This window comes from Sapajus apella, unplaced genomic scaffold, assembly GCF_009761245.1.
Source record: "Sapajus apella isolate SASKATOON/1434 unplaced genomic scaffold, GSC_monkey_1.0 scaffold9, whole genome shotgun sequence".
Taxonomy (NCBI): domain Eukaryota; kingdom Metazoa; phylum Chordata; class Mammalia; order Primates; family Cebidae; genus Sapajus; species Sapajus apella.
The window spans coordinates 35,306,679-35,327,777 of NW_022436949.1; the positions used below are offsets into that span (position 1 = coordinate 35,306,679).

A 21,099-nucleotide genomic window follows, 5' to 3' on the forward strand; every position below is an offset into this window, starting at 1 on the left:
TTGTTCCTTCCCTCTAAAGAAATGAATTTGGTAATTAATATTGAGAGGTATCTTACCACAAATTGTAACTGTAAGTGTATTCATGGTTATTTTCAAAAGAATTATGACTTTCTCCCAAAAAAATCCTTAAAAATTTGTGATAAACCCATAAAGCTGATTTGCATATTTACAAAATTTTGAATAGCAAATATAGGCAACTCATATACATATATTATATATTATATTTATATATATATATATATATGTGTATATTTTAAAACCCCACACATTTGTTAAATGGCTATTTGTGAATTGCCAGGTACACTGTATACCTTTAAGGAATTATGTACTATTGAAAAAACACTACTCAATGCCAAGTAAAATCGTGACATACAATCCATCCTTCTTCCTGTGCCTGCCAACTGATTTGTTTACTGAACATCGTCACATTAAATGATGGTGCCTAGGTAAAAACGCTGCGCACACTCCCCTCCACCCGTACCCCTTACCCATGTTGAGATGTGCCTGCCTGTCATGAGGTGAGATCTGCTTGTGTAAAGCCATATACATTACAGCAAGCATTCCAGATTCTGAAAATGACTAAACACTTTGGTATTGATACAACGTATTCCCTGTTTTCTTAAATGTATACAGTATACATTTACAGTCTTTGTTGTTTTCTTTTTTATTGTTGTGATTTTCTTTTTTTAATAGGAAGAGTTAGGTTTCTCGTTTGAAAGGGAACGCAGTGGACCTGGAACGGGCAGCATGGGCAGTGGTCGTAGCGTGAGAAGCTGCGGTTGCACACGCCGCACCGGAAGGGCTTGGTGCCCGTATACTTCCGGTGGTGGTGGGTCGCTTCATCGAATCCGGCGAATCTCCAGTCGCAGCCTTCCCGGGTGCACTTGTACGGCTTGTCACGAGTGTGAGTGTTCAGGTGAGCTTTTAAATAAGAAGACTTTATATAAATTTTTTTGCAACCACGGTAGTCGCAGTAGTGGATGCGTCCTTTCTCCAAATCTGGGTTACTCCTTCTGTTGTATCTGACAGGTTGAATGTTTTGTGAGTTAACTGGCAGGGTGGTGGGTAAATTTGGATTGCGAATTGTCAGTTTAGAAGCCGTTGGAGCAGCATAGGATGGAGGTGGTGGTAAATTCTGGAGCATCTCTGCTTGTCTATATGGACTTCCAGGCTCCGAGCTTGATGGTGAGGGGGGAAAGTTAAGTGGCCTGTTGTGGAAGAAACTGCCTTGGCGTTGTGTATGTGCAAGAGAATTACATGACCTGGAATTGTTTCACTGCAGTCTGCAGAACAGCAGAGGTGTGTGTGTTAAGGCCTGCCATGGCAGCTGAAATAGAAACATTAAGAGTGTCCATGGCTGCTGTCTGGTTTGTAGAACTGGGCATATCTAGATCCGGTGTATTCAGTAGCTGGTACAGGTAGCCTTGCTGGGGAGGAACAGAAGAGTGAAGATCTGGTGTAGGAAGTTCTTGTTTGATGAAAACATTGTTCACCTCTGGAGCTACACTCTGCTGTGAGCTGAATATACTGGTGAACTCGGGGAGGGCCTGCGTCGGGGCGGAGGAGGGGCAGCCATTTCACTCTAGTGACTGAAAATGGCAACAGGTTCTGTCTTGATGTGTGTGACGCAGGGTCTCTGGGATTTGTCGAGGCCAGTTCTCAGGTGAGTGATGTGAGGGAGGAAGATGTTCCTGTGGATACTGTAAGGTAAACCCTTCAATGTCAGCGAAGAACTGGTCTACGACAGAGGCACTGTCTCCTCTATACTTTTTATGCTCTGGAATGATAGGAACTGAAGGAAGCTGAGGTGTCAGATACTTCTCCATTTCACGTCTTGTCTGGACCAGCTCCTCGGGAGGCAGCCGCGGGTGGCTGGGCAGGCTCCGGGGCCTGCGGGGCGCGCAGGCTGCACCTGCCGGCGGTGGTGCGGCTGTTTCATTCAGCTCCGCGCGGGGGAAGAGCGCCGCGTCGCGGGCCAGGTTCGCGGCGCTCAGCATCGGCTTGAACTGCGCGAGCACGGGTTCGTCCTGTGACGTCCGCGACTGGGGCACGGGTCCCAGGCGGGCGCTCCTGCTCAGCACCCGCCTAGCCGTGGGCACTCGGGGGCGCGGCTCCCGGCACGGGTCGGGCGCACTTCCCACCTCGCCCACGCTGCTCGGGTCAGCTAGCTCTGCAGTGGGCTGCGGGCGGAAGAGGGGGGCTTTCGAGCGGACCCCTCAGTCAGAGGCAGGAACGGTATTCAAAGGCGGGCACCAAAACTCTTCCGCTGACACAAGTAAACGCCAACCTCCTCAGGGCGGCCACTTTCTCCCGCCCCGCCCCAGCGCGCTCTCTGGCTCCCGGGAGCCCTTTCCCGCCACCGCCGACCTCCGCGCGCGAGCTGAGAGCGCGGGTACCTGCCCCGCGACTCCTCCCATTCAATTATTTTTTAAAAATATTATAATTGGCTGTTTTCCTTATGAACGTTCTAGGCTCTTTTCCGTCACATACTTCACTTTATGTTGTTCCAACTGCCTGGAAATCTGCCCCGTCATCATTTGTAAATTTTAATCGAATGTTATATTCCTTATAAAGTTTTTTCCCAAATCTTTCACTGACTTTGGAGTCCCTTTTCCTTGGGACTCATTATATTAAATATTATTATTGTATTAAATATATTATTTTATTATATTTCTTCAAAGCCAACTTTACTGGGAAGAGGGCATGGGATGCATGTTCATTTGTACATGGCTAGTGCTCTCAGCACAGCGCCTGCCATGCACTTGGTATATAATGAATTGCATGATGTGAAAAATGTACAGGATAGGCCGGGTGCGGTGGCTCACGTCTGTAATCCCAACACTTTGGGAGGCCGAGGTGGGCCTATCGCGAGGTCAGGATCCTCGGCCAACATGGTGAAACCCCGTCTCTACTAAAATACCAAAAATTAGCCTGGCATGGTGGTGAGCACCTGTAGTCACAGCTACTCGGGAGGCTGAGGCAGGGGACGTGCTTGAACCAGGGAGGCGAAGATTGCAGTGAGCCAAGATCATGCCACTGCAATTCAGTTTGGCGACAGAGCGAGACTCCTTCTCATTAATAATAATAATAATAAGAAGAAGATAATTGGATACCAAGTAACAGTGCTTCTGCATGCCCAGAGAGGGCTTGTCTAGCTTAAATTGTTTTTTTTTTTTCTTTTCTTTAATTATGAAAAGATAGGTTTCTCAAAGCAAGCGGCAGTTTTATTTATGTGGCAGAATGTACCAATCTGAGGTATCATATTTAATAAGCATTCTCCAGAAATTATTTGGGTAATATATTTTTTTAATCTAAAGAATCATTAGTAATGAGGGTTATAAGTCATAATGATACATGACGGCCTTTCATTTGGTGGGTGGTATGATTGAATAGAGTGGTCTGGTAAGATTTATATCTGGACATAGATAAGAGAAAATTTTTTACCCCTCAAAACCTATATGCAAGAGAGCACTGTTTACACAAATTCTGCATGATATAACCACTTATGAATGAAATTAACTATGCATAACTAACATTAAAATTAACTTAATGGGAAATATATACTATAGATCAAATTGCGAACGTCATGGATCACCTTAACTTTTAAGATGATACTAATATATTAACTATGCTATTTCCAAATGTTCATTTAATTTATTTGTTTACTATGTAATTTTTATTTATTCAGAACTCCGTGGTATTTCAGAAAAGCTAATGCTTCCTTTTTCCAAATCATATAGTGGGGGTTGGTAAATCAAAAATTATCAAAGGAATTTTAACCTACCTCCCAAAAATGTTCCTTGTCTTCCTCTTCCTCCTCTCCCTTTTATTTTTCGCTCTTCTTTCTTTTCCTTTTCCTCCTCCTCATTGTTATTATTATCATCATCATCCATTACCCCAAGTCATGGTAGATCATGTCTCTTTTTAAACATCTATTATTTTGCATGTATTAAAAACCTAAAGATGATTAAATATTGCTTTAAATCACATTTCACCACTCATTTTATTGCATATTTTAAAACTGTGTTGATCTTAAAATTTAAATATAATTAGATGTGATTCATAAAATTATTTAACACATAATTTTCTAACATACATTAAACTACAATTTTAGATGAGTAAAATATGGTAACCAGGAAGTGGCACAATGGAGCAGTGAGTGTGTTGGGGAGACGTCGATCAAAGAATACAAAATTTCAGTTAGGAGAAATAAATTCAAGAGATTCATTTCACAACATAGTGACTATAGTTCATAACAATATTTTCCCTTCTGAAAAAATACAAAGAAGGTAATTTTTGAATGTTTTCACCTTAAAATAATGCAGTAATGCATATGTGAATTAACTAGATTTAGCCATTTTTCTATATATGTATATATTTCAAACAGCATGTTGCACACAATTTTACCTGTCACATAAATTAAAAGTCACATATTTAATTAAAATCTGAAATATTTCTAAATAATTTTATCAAGCAATGCACTGCATAGAATTTTAATGGCCAAATAGAATGTTACACATTCTACATGTGCACATACTTAAATATAAATACACCCATATATATGTGTGTGTATATATATATATATATATATGAACACACATTTCACAGGCAAGGTCTAAGTTATTATAAAATAGTTGCTCCTCTAAAATTGCTGGCTGTCTTTAAGTTTCTTGAAGAATTGTATTATGTGAAGCTGCATGCATACACACTGAAGTCACTAGACAGATAATATTAAGGGAAGAATTAATGGCACAAAAATGTACTTCCTATCAATACAATATGATTTAGAATATGAAAACTTACATTTATAAGTTGACATTTAAGAATGATACAATATTTACAATAAATTTAATTTTGAGAACATGTTAACTGTTTCCAGGTTGATACACTTTATTGACAACAAAATATTCTGAAAGGAATAAATTTACAACAAAAATTACCTTAGTTCCAGTTAGGCACAGACAGTGGGTCTCACCAGTTAATTTCCAGTCCAACATATTCTGGTTTCTTGATGTTAGGCATGGCCAAGTAACTCATTTTGAACAATGTATTGTGAGCAAATCCTATTTCTTCTCCTACTGTGATGATCAGCAACATTCTAGAAGGGGAAACTGGTTCAACTGAGTCCCTGAGTGCCATTGTAGAATACCTTCTTTTTTGTACCAACCTTCATTGGATATGCAGTGTGATCGATACAATTTTTTTGTTGTTGTTGTTAAGCTGCTTCATTTTCAGTGTTGATTTTAGTGTTATTCTATCAGCAGTTATTTAAGAAGGAAGCCTAAGATGGTATGATGCCTCATATTTTTTTCCTGGGATACCTTTAAACCACAGTGTAAAGCTACCAGTTTTCAGTAAATGACTTTTGTGGGGTTTGTTTTATTTATTTACTTAATTGTATTTTATTGTGATTAAATATATGTAACATAAAATTTGCAACCTTATCCACTTAAAATGATCTTCTATACATTTGTAATGTGCAAACATCTCCACCACTCACTTCCGATTGACTGTTTTCATCTTGTAAAAGCGAAAGTCTGTATCCATTAAACAATAAATCCATATTCACTCTGCCCCCCAGCACCTAGCAACCACTCTTCTACTTTGTTTCTATAGATTTGACTACTTTAAGTATGTAATATAAATGGAATCATACAGCCATTGTATTTTTATGACTGGCTTATTTCACTTAGCATATTGTCTTCAATACTCATTCATGTTGCAGTGTGTCAAAATTCTTTTCCTGGGGGGTGGTGGGCTAGGGGAGGAATAGCAGGGTGGAGGGATTGGGCAGGATAGCATTAGGAGAAATACCTAATGTAGATGATGGGGTGATGGATGCAGCAAACCACCACCATGGCATGTGTATACCTATATGACAAACCTGCGTGATCTGCACATGTACCCCAGAACTTAAAGTATAATAAATTTTAAAAAATTATTTTCCCTTTTAGCCTGAATAATATTTTATAGTATATATGTATCATATTTTGCTTATCCATGTATCTGTTATTGGGCACTTGGGTTGCTTCCACATTTTAGCTATTGTAAATAATGTTGCTAAAAACGTGGGTGCACAAGTACCTCTTTAAGATTTGGCTTTTAATTGGGGCAGGGGATACAAAACTGTAAGTGGAACTACCATACTGTTTTCTGTAGTATCTGTTCTATTCTGTGTTCCTACCTACAGTGCACAAGGAATCCAACTTCTCTGTATCTACCTCTGTTATTTTCTGTTTTCTTTTCTTTTTATAAAAATAGTGGTCTTCCTAAAGGGTATTTTATTGTAGCTTTGGTTTTCATTTATCTAATGATTAGTGATATGAACATCTTTTTGTGTACTTCTCGGCCATTTTTACATCTTCTTTGGAGAAACATCTACTCAAATCCTTTGCCTACTTTTGAATCTCTTTTTTGTTGTTGTTGTTGAATTTTAATAGTTCTCAACATATTCTGTTTATCAATCCCTTATTAGATATATGATTTACAAACAGTCTTCCCCTTCTGTGAATTGTCTTTTTACTCTGTTAATAATGCCTTTTGATGGACAAATATTTTAAATTTTCACAAAGTTCATTTTGTCTACTTTTTCTTTTGCTGCCTGTGCCTTTGATGTTACTATTGTTTTGTACTGATGTGACACTTTAGAATGAAAATGAAGGAGGTACTCATTCGTACATATACGTCTAGATTACAAACTCAGGTAGGTACACAGGTACATTGTTTAAATCAAAACATAATAAAATACAGAGGAAATCTGACTATGAGTTAATCATAAACTATCAGAAAATCGCTCTCCTTGACAATTCTCTATTAAGTGTTGGGACTATGGATGTAAAAAACAAAGTTGTGAAATAGGTTTTAAAGATTAAGGAATACTGCAGACACTTTTTAATTTTATTAAATGTTTGCTAACCTAGAAAAATGCAGTGATTAATAGATTGTCATTTTTCTGGGGATGATGGAGTAATGCAGTCACATATTAGTAGCCTGCAGGCCAAATCCATTTCACATATGAGTTTGGTTTGGCTTGGATGGTTGTAGTTCAAACAATATTTTTAAACAAAGGAACAAACAAAATATTGTTTCACATTCTAAAAATATGCTTACCCACTTTTTCTTCAAAAACCAGAAGGTTTTCCTAAGATAACATTTAGGTGGAGAGGGTATAAATGCTGCATTAGAAAAGAGTCTCCACATCTCATGTTTTTATACTCATACTCAACTGGCTTTATTTATATTTCTTTTCTCCTGGGCAAGTGTGTATTGTGATCTTTAATATGGAGAGTAAATAATTTGAGTGGTAATGAGCATCATTCATTTTGAAAATTAACAATCATTTGTTTTGAAAATTAATCAGGATGCAATTCAATAATTACTAATAATGGGGTCACTAAGACCCAGGACCTTCACTTGATACTCCAAATATTATTGGACCTAATCACTTATTTTGAGCCTATACCTTTCTGTCCAACTGATTTAATAATATAAAGGAGGTGGACAGAGATAAGAAGAATAAGAGATAAAATGAACATTTAGATTAAGTGAATGAGAGCCACAAACTAAGAGATTTGTTTCAGAACATCAATCTAGAAAATTGAGTCTTTGGTTTGATCAAATAGGTTCTTAAGTCTTCAAATGTAATAGTGTTAACAATAAAAGGACTATGGAAATGTAAATTAAAATGTTTCTTTCACTTCAGAAATAGACTGAAATTCCTGTGCTCTTGATGCATAGAAATGAAAATGTTAATAGCTATTCTTTGTTAATTGCCTCACTCAGTCAAATATTGGCTGTGTGCTTATTCCACGAAAGACACTGTGCAAGGTATATCAGGAGATTAAATGCTGCATGTATATTTTGCATACATCGCTGGTTTGCATGCATTCTGTGGCGTGAGGAGTTAATAAAAAGTAAATATCATGCATAAATAATATGTTAAAATTTTTAATGTTTTGGAAAACTTGAGGAGAATTGATTGTATCATGAATGCTGAAATGAGTGGATAGGATTAACAATCAGAATGCAATTCAATATTATCTAATAATGGGTGCAGTAAGACCCAGGACCTATGCTTGATACTCCAAATATGATTGGAACTAATATCTTATTTTGAGCCTATACCTTTGACAATATAGGCTGTCATTTCACTTTAAATAGAATGGAAATGGTAGATTTTATTAATAAAATTTAAGCAAATATTAAAGAGAATTAGACAAGTGAATATCTAGAGGAGCATCCCTGACAAAGGGAACAGTCAAAGCAAGAGGAGATAAGAAAGGACTACCCTTTAGTAATACTGAGACCTCTGAAAGACCACATGGAATATATTCAGGGTTTTATCTCTCAAAGAACAAGAGCTGCAGTTATTTACTCACCAATTCCTTTCTATCATTGACTGAGGGCACTACTGGGATCATTAACTAAGTAGCACTTCTGACCTGGCCTGTACTTAGGCTGAACTTGTCCCTGCAGATGAAGTCTTCACAGGGACTCACAGGTTCTGAAAGTAAAAACTCTTTAGTGTATACAATCAAAACTGAGTATCATTGGGTTATGAACAAGGTACCAACAGGAACTGCTACAGAAAGGAAGAGAGATATGGTCAAGTGCTCAAAGATCAGTATATTTTATTTGTATCATTTGTTTAATAGCTTTCACATCCATCTCTTGAATATCCATGTATGTGTATATATCTCTATATAACTATATCTATCTGTAGTTTAAATTGAGTAAAAAAGGTAAATTAGATAAATTAATATACTTGAAGCCTAGAGGAGAATATTTTTACAGTGCTAGTATCTACCACCCTTTAATTAAATGTCAATGTTGCCATTTACCAAGATTGCTTTACCAAGATTGCTCCAAAGCATAGCAAACAGTATATAGTGGAATGACTACTGTATGACATATTTTACTTTGAGTAAAACTTTGAGTAGACTTGTAAACAACTGACTACCAGCTACTGTGTAACCAGAACCTTTGCTTCGTTATAACAGCAATATTTTTTTCAGCATGTGCCAAAGACATGGATCTTACCATTTTAAAAATTGCTTTGATTTTTAAAATATTTTCTGGAAAAGTAATAGTTAATTTATGTTTAAGTTTAATTGAATTGAAACAACAGCCTTATCTCCCATGGATAAATATAGCTTATAATGAACAGAGGAAGATGGACATATTTTTATTATTTTTATTTCTCATTGGGATTTATGATGAAATTAAGTGATGTCTGTTTTCATCAACAAATTTACTTTAAAAAGTGAAAAATTATCAATGACAAATAAATTAGGGTATTAGACTTTTATTTCTATTATATATGTTTAATAGAACATATGTATGTTCTTCTTTTAATTTTTATTATAATGTTTTTATTTGTTTTACATGTGAAGAATATTTCTTTGAAATTGGTTAATTATTAACAATGAATCAATATATTGAGGTTATTATATACCTATTGAAATAAAAATGATTATATCCGTCCAGCTTTTAATTGTGCTGGAAATAACAGATCAATTCTATTCACAATACTACAATAAACAATAATTAAATTTAATTTATAAACTTTGTCTTTTGTATTTTTAGATAAGACAATATGAATATTTATAAAGATGGGAATCTATTTTTAAGCATTAAGCCAATATCTATACTGTGAGAAAATATTTACAACAAGCTCTCACTCTGCCATTGAGAATTTAGTCCAATAATCACCAAAACTACAACTCTGTCCCTTATATTTCCCTAATTACTCTGACAAAAAAACATGATTTTTTTTTTCCCTGAGAGCATAAATTTCCCTGCAAATGTCTTAGGCATTGTTTTCTAAAACTTTTGTAATCCATTGCCATAAACCAGGTGGATTAAAACAGCAGAAATTTATTCTCGAAGAATGGAGATCAGAAGCCCAAAATCAAGGTGTCAGCAGATGCTTCCCTCTGTAAGCTCTGCAGAAGACTTCTTACTTGTCTCTTCCAGCTTCTGGTAGTTGGCAGTAACTGTGTCATTCCTTGAATTCTCTCCATCATTCCATTCTCTGCCCCTGTCATCTCATGGCCTTCTCTGTGTGTGTCTATATGTCTGTGTTTCTTCTATTATAAAGTATCTTTGATTATATTTGATCAGGGCCCATCCTAATGTCCTTGTCTTAATATGATTATATCAGCAAAGAACTTATTTCTAAATAAATTCACTTTCACAGCTACTTGGGGTTAGGTTTCACATATTATTTAGAGGAACACAACACAACCCACAACTGGCACTTACTGTTTTTAAAAGTTTAATTTAATGAAGACTTATGTAGGACAGTATGTGAGTTTCCTGCCACAGCTCCAGTAACACTGGATTGAAAAATGCTCTTTTTCTGAGAGTTACGTCCAGAATATTTTGCCTCAAACTTGCCTAGAACCATCAGGCCTGAATCTTATGTCCTCTTATGGCAGCCAATAGCTTCTCATTTTTTAATGATTTTTTTTTTAACTAACTTCAGTATCTCGAAATCTGAGTTGATCTTGAATCGTGGTCAATTTTATATAGATGTAGAAGTTCTTTCCAATAGTCTGGATTCTCAGCTCTTGGAATTTGTCTACCCTTATAATGTTGTCCTCCATCCTATTGTGACTAATCGTTCCCTTGGTCATAACCAAACCCTTTGTTTTTATCAATGGCAGCACATTGTCTATAATTACAAAGCATACATTCTACTTGCTGCCCATTGGTCTTTGTACTTTGAATGTATTCTCTCCAGCTTCCTCACACCAAAATCTTTTGACTAATGAATATTTAAGCTTCATTAATTATGTCACCTTTGCCCTATTCCTTTCTCTAGCCTCATGTATTAGAGGCTAAAGGTGAAATTCCATAGTCAGTCATTTTTATCAGTTGCTTTCGTGTACCTCAACTCCATTTCTCTGTTTATTTTGTAGTACTCATGTAAGAACAGCAGAATTTTGATTACATACAGATTTCTTCCTAATAAACATCGAAATCTCTGCCCCAGAACCTGGCTGAAAAGTACTTCATAGCCATGCTAATTGTTCACTATAATTTATAGCTATAAAAGTTAAAGTTTATACTGAATGCAATCTGGCATTTCAAATCTCAATTTGTTTCATCAGTCTTCACTCCATGTCTCTCCTGGGTGTTTATTTCATACCTCTACATTCTTCTCAACCTCTAACTTTACCTCCCACTACATCTTATGTAACTGATGTAGTCTCCCATTTCACTATGAAAATCATAGCACTCAGAAGATGACTTGGTCAAAATCTCACTATTTCATTTGTCCAAGTACTTGCATGCACAAACATATAATGTGAGCTCTTATCAAAATAAGAAAACACACATTTGTAGTATTTTGAGTTTTGATCATTTATTTGTTTTAGATTGGCAAGTTCTATGTCACATTTTGTCTGGCTATAGAACTAAAATATTGTTGAGAGAAGACTGACAAACTGTGTGTGTGTGTGGGGGGGGGTGTGATTTTTCTCTGAAGAGGTGTTCTGGTTTCTAGCAGGTTCAAATATTTAACCTGTAAAGGTATCATAGGAGGTAATAGAATTGTTTGTATGTTTTATTGTATAAAAGCTACAGTATTCAAAGAAAATTAATCAGAGGTTTTTTTTTGTTTGTGAATGCATGAATATTTGAAATTTGTAATAGGATTTATAACTCAAAATATTTCGTTCCATTCAATTCTCTCTTCTTTCAGCATGCCTGTGTTTGCTTACTAACATTTGTAAATTTCGGTTCACTAATTCACAATACTTTCTAGTTTTTAATAAGAACTAATGTTTAAAGTATTACATAGTAGATAACCAATAGATTGAAATGGAAGGAAACATATGTTATTATAAAATATTCTTTTATAAATATTAAAATGTAAACATTTAAAGATATACCTTATTAGACTGAAATTCTGTAAAAGAGAAATCATATATTTATCTTTCTAAACTTCAACAAACCTATCAAAATATATGGATGCATTGCTATTCAATTAATGGCTTTTTCAATGTATTAGTCATGAAAAAAGCAAATGCAGCCATTGTTTATTTAAAATTTAAACTGAACTGTAAATTATTTCCACATGATTTCTCATATATTCTTGATGTATATGAGATTGATACTGTGAGATTTTTGTGATAATACTATTGTTGTTCATCAGGATATCCTTGCAGATAGTTTGTTATTGGTTTTTCAGATCAAACATGTGGTTAATGGGAATGATGGAAAATACAGCTGTCTTCTCTGTTAGGCACTTGGAAGCGTGTTATTCAGAACTAACTCTTAACATCAAATTGCTGTATTCTAGCATTACACATGATTAATGGGTAGTGTAATTCCCACATGCATTGTCACATTACAGAGGCCTATCAATCCAAAATTTTACTGTTAATGACAATGAGCTCTGTGTGTAATAGCTGACACATTAGCACAGAAATGCTTCTTTTTTGTTACAAATGTATTATTGAAGCTGTTTAATACTTGTTTGCTTACCCATAATGTTGCGAAAATGCATCTATAATTACTGTCATGGGGCTGAGCCTATACCATCTGGTGTGGAATAAAAGTGTTTATATCCAAGCTTACTAGAGCAGAATATATATTCTGAACCATTATTGTAAAGACACTCATTTTATCTAATAACTTCTTCACTATATGAGCACAGACTAATGAGCATAAACACAGTTGAGGCTAGAAAAATTCCAGAAAATATTATGTTTGGCAAAATGGTGTTCACTCTCTCACCCAGAAAATGGTAAACATAGCTATGCATCTATATGTTATCTTCAGAATCTTTATTGACTGTACTGAATGTCCAAAATATATATACACCATTGTGAATAACAGAATGCCCTAAAGTATAATAAGAGATGATTTAGATAATATTTATTAACCCAAGTTTTGCTTTTAGCTTATGTTTATGAGTTTCAATAATTATGTTATACCCTTATCTTCATAAAAAATTTTCAAAGTCTTACAGCCTGCAGAACTTTATATTAGGGTTAAGAAGGAGTCATATTTTAAAAAGAAAGCAGAATGGAATAGGATATCTGATATGGTTTGGCTGTGTTCTTGCTCAAAGCTCATCTTAAATTGTAGTTCCTATAATTCCCAAGTGTTGTGGGAGGGACTCAGGTGGGAGGTAATTAAATCATGGGGCCATATCTTTTTCATGCTGCTGTTGTGATAGTGAATAAGTCTCATGATCTGATCTTTTTATAAAGGGGACTGCCTCTCCATAAGCTCTCTTCCCTACTGCCATGCAAGACATCATTTTGCTCCTCATTCTCCTTCAGCCATGATTGTGAGGTCTCCTTAGCCATGTGGAACTGTGAGTCAATGAAACTCTTTCCTTTATAAGTTACTCAGTCTTGGGTATGTCTTTATTAACAGTGTGAGAAAAAGACTAATACAACTTCCAAAATTTTAACAAGGCAAATCGTAAAATTATCCAGATAGCTATCTGACACAAAAGAGATATAAACAAGTAGAAAAACAGCTTATTTTCTTGAATATAAAGTCTTAAGAAAGAGTAGCTCTCCCTTAAGTAATCTGTAATTGAGTGTTAGCTGTTTAAAATGCCAACAGTTGTTTTTTGGGATCTAAAGAAGTTTGTTATAAAGCTTATTTGGATAAACAAACACAAAAGAATGAAGAGAAACATACTGGGAAAGCAGAGTGAGGAGGGGAGTAAGTGCTTTCAGATATTAAAACATATTTTAAAACCTATGTAATTAAAGAGGTATGGCATTGGTGATGAATAAACATAATCAGCAAAACAGAATACCAAATTCAGAAAATTTCCCAATTTTGTGTATTCCCACCACCACAAAGTTTACACTTCAAATCAATAAGGTATTGATGTTCACATACAGACAAAAGTTACAAACTAAACCCATTTTATGCAAGGCCAATTTTCAAACAAATCAGAATTGAATGTAAAAAGAAAAGAAGGCAACCATAAAAACCCGGGATAAATTGCAAATTTTTTTTCTTTACAATCTGGAATGAGTAACAACTTTATATTGCTGAATATTAAAGAACCTCAAATTGTAGTAATATCATGTATTATTTACCATTTGTTGCAACCTTCTCAGTTCAAGGAATTATCTAAATATAAAATGTAAATATATAGAAAGGCACATGTACAAAGCTCTTCATTACAGGAATGTTTTTCATAGAAGAGGATGGAACCAACTTAAATGTTTATGTCAAAGGGAGTTGCTGAATACACCTATAGACAACAATACGTTCTGCAGCCATAGGAAGAATGAGCAATGTTTTTATATTCTTCTATGGAGTGATTATAGGAATTTGAATTTTGAAAAGATAAATGAACATATTTAATATATTAATGGCAGTCATGCAATTAAATATTGAACACTAATTACTTGAAATGTATTAAGAAGTATTTTTTATTACTAAATATTTTAAGGTTAATAGTGGTATTCTGATTATTTTTAATAGTCCTCAAGTTGAGAGATAAATATTGTATTATTCATCGTTTAAAACATATATCTAGGATTTCCTTTAACATAAAAAATGAAGGATCGTGAGCAAAGATACCAATGATTGGCCATGACTAATGATTTTTGAACTGGGGAGTCTATAAATGGTGCTACATTACACTATTGTGAAGCAAATAGTGACAGAGACTGAAATCCAGGTAAAGGGATTTATCGGTGGTCTTAGAATGGCAACTGAGGAAACACAGATTCCAGAGGCATCTGAAATTGTGTCCTGACCAGCTATTTTTGAATCAGACATTTAAAGGAAATAAATTAGTACTCAGTAGCTCATTCAAAACCTACTATCTTGATTGGTGGTAAAGTGTTATCATAACCATTCATCTGCTTCTAGAAAAAGTCCTTGAATCAGGGATTTAGAAAAATTCATTTCTCAGCATAAAGTCTTTTTTTATCAGTGTCAGCAATTTTTGTCTGCAGCATCAAGTGCATTCTGAGGTCAGGCAGTTTTAAGATGGCATACAGAAACAAAGTGGTGTTGCTCTGATCAAGTCTGATTGCCTTCCTTCCAAACTACTCTCTATAATTTTCTAGGTATGTAAATTTTTTACATAATGAAATATTAAAACATTAAATATTAAATAATAAATATTTTTTAAATATTGAATGATATTAAATATTATTTAATATTTAAATATTAAATAATAAATAATAAATATTAAATATTAAATAATAAAAAGTAGGCAATCATATTTACTTATAAATACCACTGGGAAGAAAAATTATGAGTATCACCTTATACCAAACTTAACCAACCAGTATTTTAAATGAAAGCACTGAAATAGATTTACGGGAATTCTTAAATTAGGAATTTTCTTTGTATCTTAAAACAGGAAGAAGTCTTGGAAAGACTTCTTGGAAGACAAGAAAATATGTTTTCTGTGCTCTTGATTGCTCATAGAAGCTACAAGCCTTTTCCCCTATACCTTAAGCTTTTGAAAAATATGTGTAACTATTTAAAGAATAACTGTCAACAGAATCATTTGCCTTAATTTAAAATTTTTAGGTCCACATTTTAAAACAGAACTAGACAAAATTGAAAATTATATTACAGAGTTACAACAGATGTTTTGAAAATTCTAATAGTATCTCAACTAATTAAACATTCATTTTTTTAAGTCTATTTAAAAAGCATAGTTGTATTACAGCACTCAAGACCACAGAAATAAAAAAACGCTTAGTAGGCCCAAGATGAAGGCATGATGCTGACACTAGTGTATTGCTCAAAGGAATTAAGAGAATGAGGGCTTTAAGGAAAAATTAGAGGCCTTACTCTCATGCCAAAACTTTACAAAGGTTTTTGGAGAGGTAGAGACCATGAATTAATACTAGTACTAGCTATAAATAGAGATGTAAATACATATATAAATATATGTGTAACATAAACTTACATGGATACTGTGTATTTTAAGAATCATTAAATATTAGAGACATTTAAACATAATTTATAATATTCATGGATATAAAGATTGAAAACGCACTTTTTTTGCAATCCTTGGGCAAAACAGAATAATTCTTAATTAAAACATAAATCCCTTAAATAGACTAGTATTTCCTTGTATCATGTATGTATGTGCTTGTGCATATATACATATGTATGTCTGTACATATATATATAATATATATATACACAAAATAAATTACACTTGCACACATATGGTCATTGTAGCATATTCACATATTCACAATAGCAACGACATGGAAGCAAACTAAATGCCAATCAATAATAGACTGGATGAAGAAAATGTGGTACATATATAACATAGAATACTGTGCAGCCATAAAAAAGAACTGGATCATGTCCTTTGCAGGAACATGGATGGAGCTGGGGTCCATTATTTTTAGCAAACTAACACAGAAATAGAAAACCAAATACTACATATTTTTACTTATAAGTGGGAGCTAAGCAATGAGAACACAAGAACACAAAGAGAGAACAAGACACATTGAGGCTGGAGGATGGAGGTTAGGAGGAGGAAGAGGATCACGAAAAATAACTAATGGGTACTAGGCCTTATACTTGGTGGTGAAATAATCTGTACAACGATTTCCTATGAGTTTACCTGTATAACAAACCTGCACTTGTACCCCTGGACTTAAAAGCTTAAATTAATTAATTATACTTCATATAAATGTGTATATTTTTACCTGTACAATACAAACATTGCATACACTTTTCACATATATAATTGTAAAGATGTGTGATGTGCCTATTTTTGTATGTGTACATAGTTCTTAAGCCAGCATCATATTTAGTTAATAAACATTATTTATTAGTAGCTCTTCCACTAATAGGAACAAATAACGTTGTCTAAGATGGACTATAGACTTTAAGCTAATGAAACAATATGATACATAGAAATAGGGACAATTTTAATATCAACATATATAAACATTTATGAATACTCAAAATATTTTTTCTCCAAGGAAATTAGTTAAAAACTGTTACCATAAACTCATTCAGTTAGTGGTGTATAAAATTATTGTACATACATCATTAACCCTCCTATATACAAATTTGAAAGTGTAATGGAAGAAAATATTATTTGTCTAATCATAATAAAAAGCAAAATGTCTAGAAATAAATGTAATAAAGAAAGTTCTAGATATAAACAAAAATCAACTTTATAATACTTTTGAATAACAAAAGTTACATTTCAACAAATGGAAAATTGCCCATAATTTCCAATAGAAAGGATAAACATGACAAACATGCCATTTATCTACTTATTAATTATTATATTCAAATACAATTCAATAACTTTACTATTTTTTCTAAAAATATACAAATTCTAAATTTATAAGAAAAAAACCCACAAACCTGTTTTTTAAAACTTTCTGAAAGAATAAAGCAAGAGGAAAGGGTGTCTCAGCCTAATCTATATTGTATGGTTCTATCAAATACATGGACAAGCAGAATATTGGAACAGAATATAAATTTCAAAAACAGACTCAAGTACTTATAGCAATTTTATATTTAAGGACATTAGAATCTCAAATCAGGGGTAATACGGATAAACATTTAAATCAATGGTTATGGGAAAACAAATATCGAAAAAAAAAATAAAATTTCTAAAATCCGTAAATTTTTATGTATATTTAAAGTTCAATAAGTATTTCTATCACTGCTAAAAAACAGTAACAACGGCTGGGTATGGTGGCTCACACCTGTAGTCTCAGCACTTTGGGAGGTAGAGGCGGGCAGATCACCTGAGGTCAGTAGTTTGAAACAAGCCTGGCCAACGTGGTGAAACCTGTCTCTTCTGAAATACAGAATTAAATGGGCATGGTGGCACACGCTTGTAATACCAGCTACTAGGGATGCTGAGGCAGCAGAATCACTTGAACCTGGGAGGCAGAGATTGCAGTGAGACAAGATCATGCCACTGTACTCCAGGCCTGGGGGACAGAGACTGTCTCAGAAAAAGAAAGAAAGAAGGAAAAGCAGGAACAACAAAATGTTGGTATATTTGGCTAATTAAAGTTACACATTTCTTTTAAAAAAGAAATGAAATCATGAACATTAAGTAGCAAACTAAAAAAACATTGAAACCCATGTCACAAAGAATTTATTTTTGTAATGTAAATGGCTCTTAGACATCAATAACAACGGAACAAATATCTCATTAGTAAAATGTCTACAAGAGAAATAAACTGATGATTATTAAAATATATGAATCATAGTAAAACATATGAAAAGGTCCTCAACCTCACTCATAATAAAATATATGAAAATTAAAGCTACAAAGACAAATTATTTCTCATCCATCTGATTAGCAGATATCCAAAAGTTGACAACACATTCTATTCATGAAGGTGTGTAAAAACAGGCACTCTCACACATGACTTTTGAGAATGGAAAATGATCTATCTCTCAATGAGGTGAATTTGCCAACTTCTGTTAAAATTAATTTTTCCTTTTGATTCTGTACTCTTTTCTCTAAAAATTATTCTATGATTAGATCAATATACACACAAAATTATATTTGTACATCATTATTTATTGATATATTCTTTGAAGTAATAAAATGTAAAAAATTAAAGTGCTTCTCTTTAAGGATATTTTAAAATATACTATGCTGTAAAGCACTTATTAGAATTAGAATATTCAAGTAATGCCAGCACTTTGGGAGGCTGAGGCAGGTGGATCACTTGAGACCAGGAGTTAGAGGCCAGCCTGGCCAACATGGTGAAAGCCCATCTTTACCAAAAACACAATAATTAGCTGGGCGTGGTGGCAGGTGCCTATAATTTCAGCTATTAGAGAGGCTGAAGCACATGAATCGCTTGAACCTGGGATGCTGAGGTTGCAGTGAGCCAAGATCATGCCACTGCACTCCAACTTGGGTGACAGAGCAAGACTTTGTCTCAAAAAAATAAAATAAATAAATTCTTAATAGTGACATGCCCAAAAATGAAGATCACTATAGTTGTATAGAAATTATCAAGATACATTGATAAAGGTTATGGAGAGGGTAGAGTGCAGCATATATTATTTACTTCTTGTAGAAAAGAGGGTAGAAAATAAAAAATGCGTTTTATTTGCATGAAGATTTGAAGAAAATTTCTGAAACTTGATTTTTTTTTTCTCCAGGGTTGAAGAAGTAGATATGGGATAAATAGAAATGTATATAAGAAAGTTTTCAGTTTATATATTATATATATATATATTTTGAACCTTTTCAATGTTTTAATGCCATATTACCTTTTCTAAAAAACAACTTTTTAAAAGGCTCCATTCCATATTTTGAATGACATGATAAAGACCACATGCTTTAAAAGAGCCCCTAAAGATACACATGTTTATTGAACATTGAGAAAATCTAATTGTGGATATATTATTTACTATTTTGCCACTATAGTGATGGAAATTACTCCTTTGCCAATTGTAAATAGTTCCATTCTGAACATAGCCGTATTCTGGAGGAGTTAATTTCCAGTGTCTCAGTACAACCAGCTGTCATATGGCTCAGAACATTTCTTAGGCCATCAATAATTGGTGTATCACAAACAGAGATGACTTCCAATTTGCTCTCATGAACAATTACACATGGGAATTTTTATAATCACTTTATCATTGGGAAGCATATTTCATATAACTCTATGAAAATGATAGTGCTGCTAGATTTCCCTGGCAAACAAATGCCAAAGATGACTATGCCTAGTGATGTAGATTGGTAGGATGTTTGTTTTTACTTCATTTGTTAAATTCTGAATGTGATTCATTCACGTGTCATAACTGGAATGTCATCTTTAAAGTTAGTTCAGTTCTTCCTTTTAGTCAGAATATTTTCTACATTTGTGCATTCTCCCCTTTACGTGAATAAGCTAGGTAGAATTTATCTAATTTTATTTTTCATATAATCTGGATTTTTGGTTCTCAACTAATTCTTATGTCTTTTTTCTCCTTTCTAACTCTTATTTCTGCATTTATATTTACAATTTTGTCATCCTTTTTTATTTCTATACATGTGTACTCTCTTTTCAATAGTCTGGGTTGCACACGTCATCTGTAAGATTTCGTAATTTATTTTTATTGAAAGAACCATATAAGGTAGATAATTTTCTGTATTTCTGTGTGTTCAACCCAAATGGCCTATTGTGCAATAGCTGGCCTAGAGCCAGAACCTGAGCAATGCCATTTTATAAGATAAAGCTGTGTTTGGCTTCTGTAAATAAAGCTGCTAGCTTTCTCTGAAAAATGCCCACTATGTAAAGCTGCTTACCTTTTCTTATCAGTACCAGAATAAGCAGCCCAAGCTAATTCCATCTTGGCCCCTGCGACTTGTAATAAGTAACTAAGATCTGTAATTTCCACCACTACCCAGACAATGTGTAAACTAATGCTTATCTTGACTTCTGTAAACCACTTAGGTAACAATCGGAGTGACAAAAAGCCCCCTAGCCCTTGGAATATCCGGAGACCCTCACCCTCATCTCTGCCCAGGAGGTGATTTATGGAATCCCTTGGCCCTCAGAATGTCTGAATCCCTTCAGCCCCACCCCCGCCCCTCACCATCAGGGTCCTAAAACCAGGATGTGGTTTTTCAGCTTAAAAAACCCTCTCTCCCTGAGCTTGGCGCCACAGGTTGGAGAGACGTGAGTCCTATGGCCGCCGGCAATAAAGACCCTGCAATTTGGCATACTTTTGTCTTGGTGTTAATTTCATACATGATCCAATACTTTACTATAACTAGTATTTCAATTATCATTCTTTATAGATTTGTATTTCTTCTTTGACATAACAGCTATTTAAGCTTATATTTGATTTCTGATTCATTATTGATTTCTATTATAATGAGTTAAAAAGATATTGCTATAACATTATATAATGTTTATTTTACTTGTTTTTGGTAATAATTATAGTGTATACATGGACCTATACATATTACATATGCACACATAACATCTTGTCAATCTTACCTATTGGTTAGATTTCTTAAATTTTCAGCTTTTCTTTTTTTCAGTTTTTTTTGTTGTTGTTGTTGATGTTGACCAGTTAATTCCTTAATTAATGGATTAGATTAATCCATTCTAATAGGAATTAAGTGTTGCACTCATATTTGTTACAGTT

General features: G+C 34.1%; 1 pseudogene; it reads right to left on the reverse strand.

Annotated features, from left to right (window-relative positions):
• Positions 1-664: 664 nt before the first annotated feature.
• LOC116551144 lies at positions 665-20,295 on the reverse strand (annotated as a pseudogene).
• Positions 20,296-21,099: the final 804 nt, after the last annotated feature.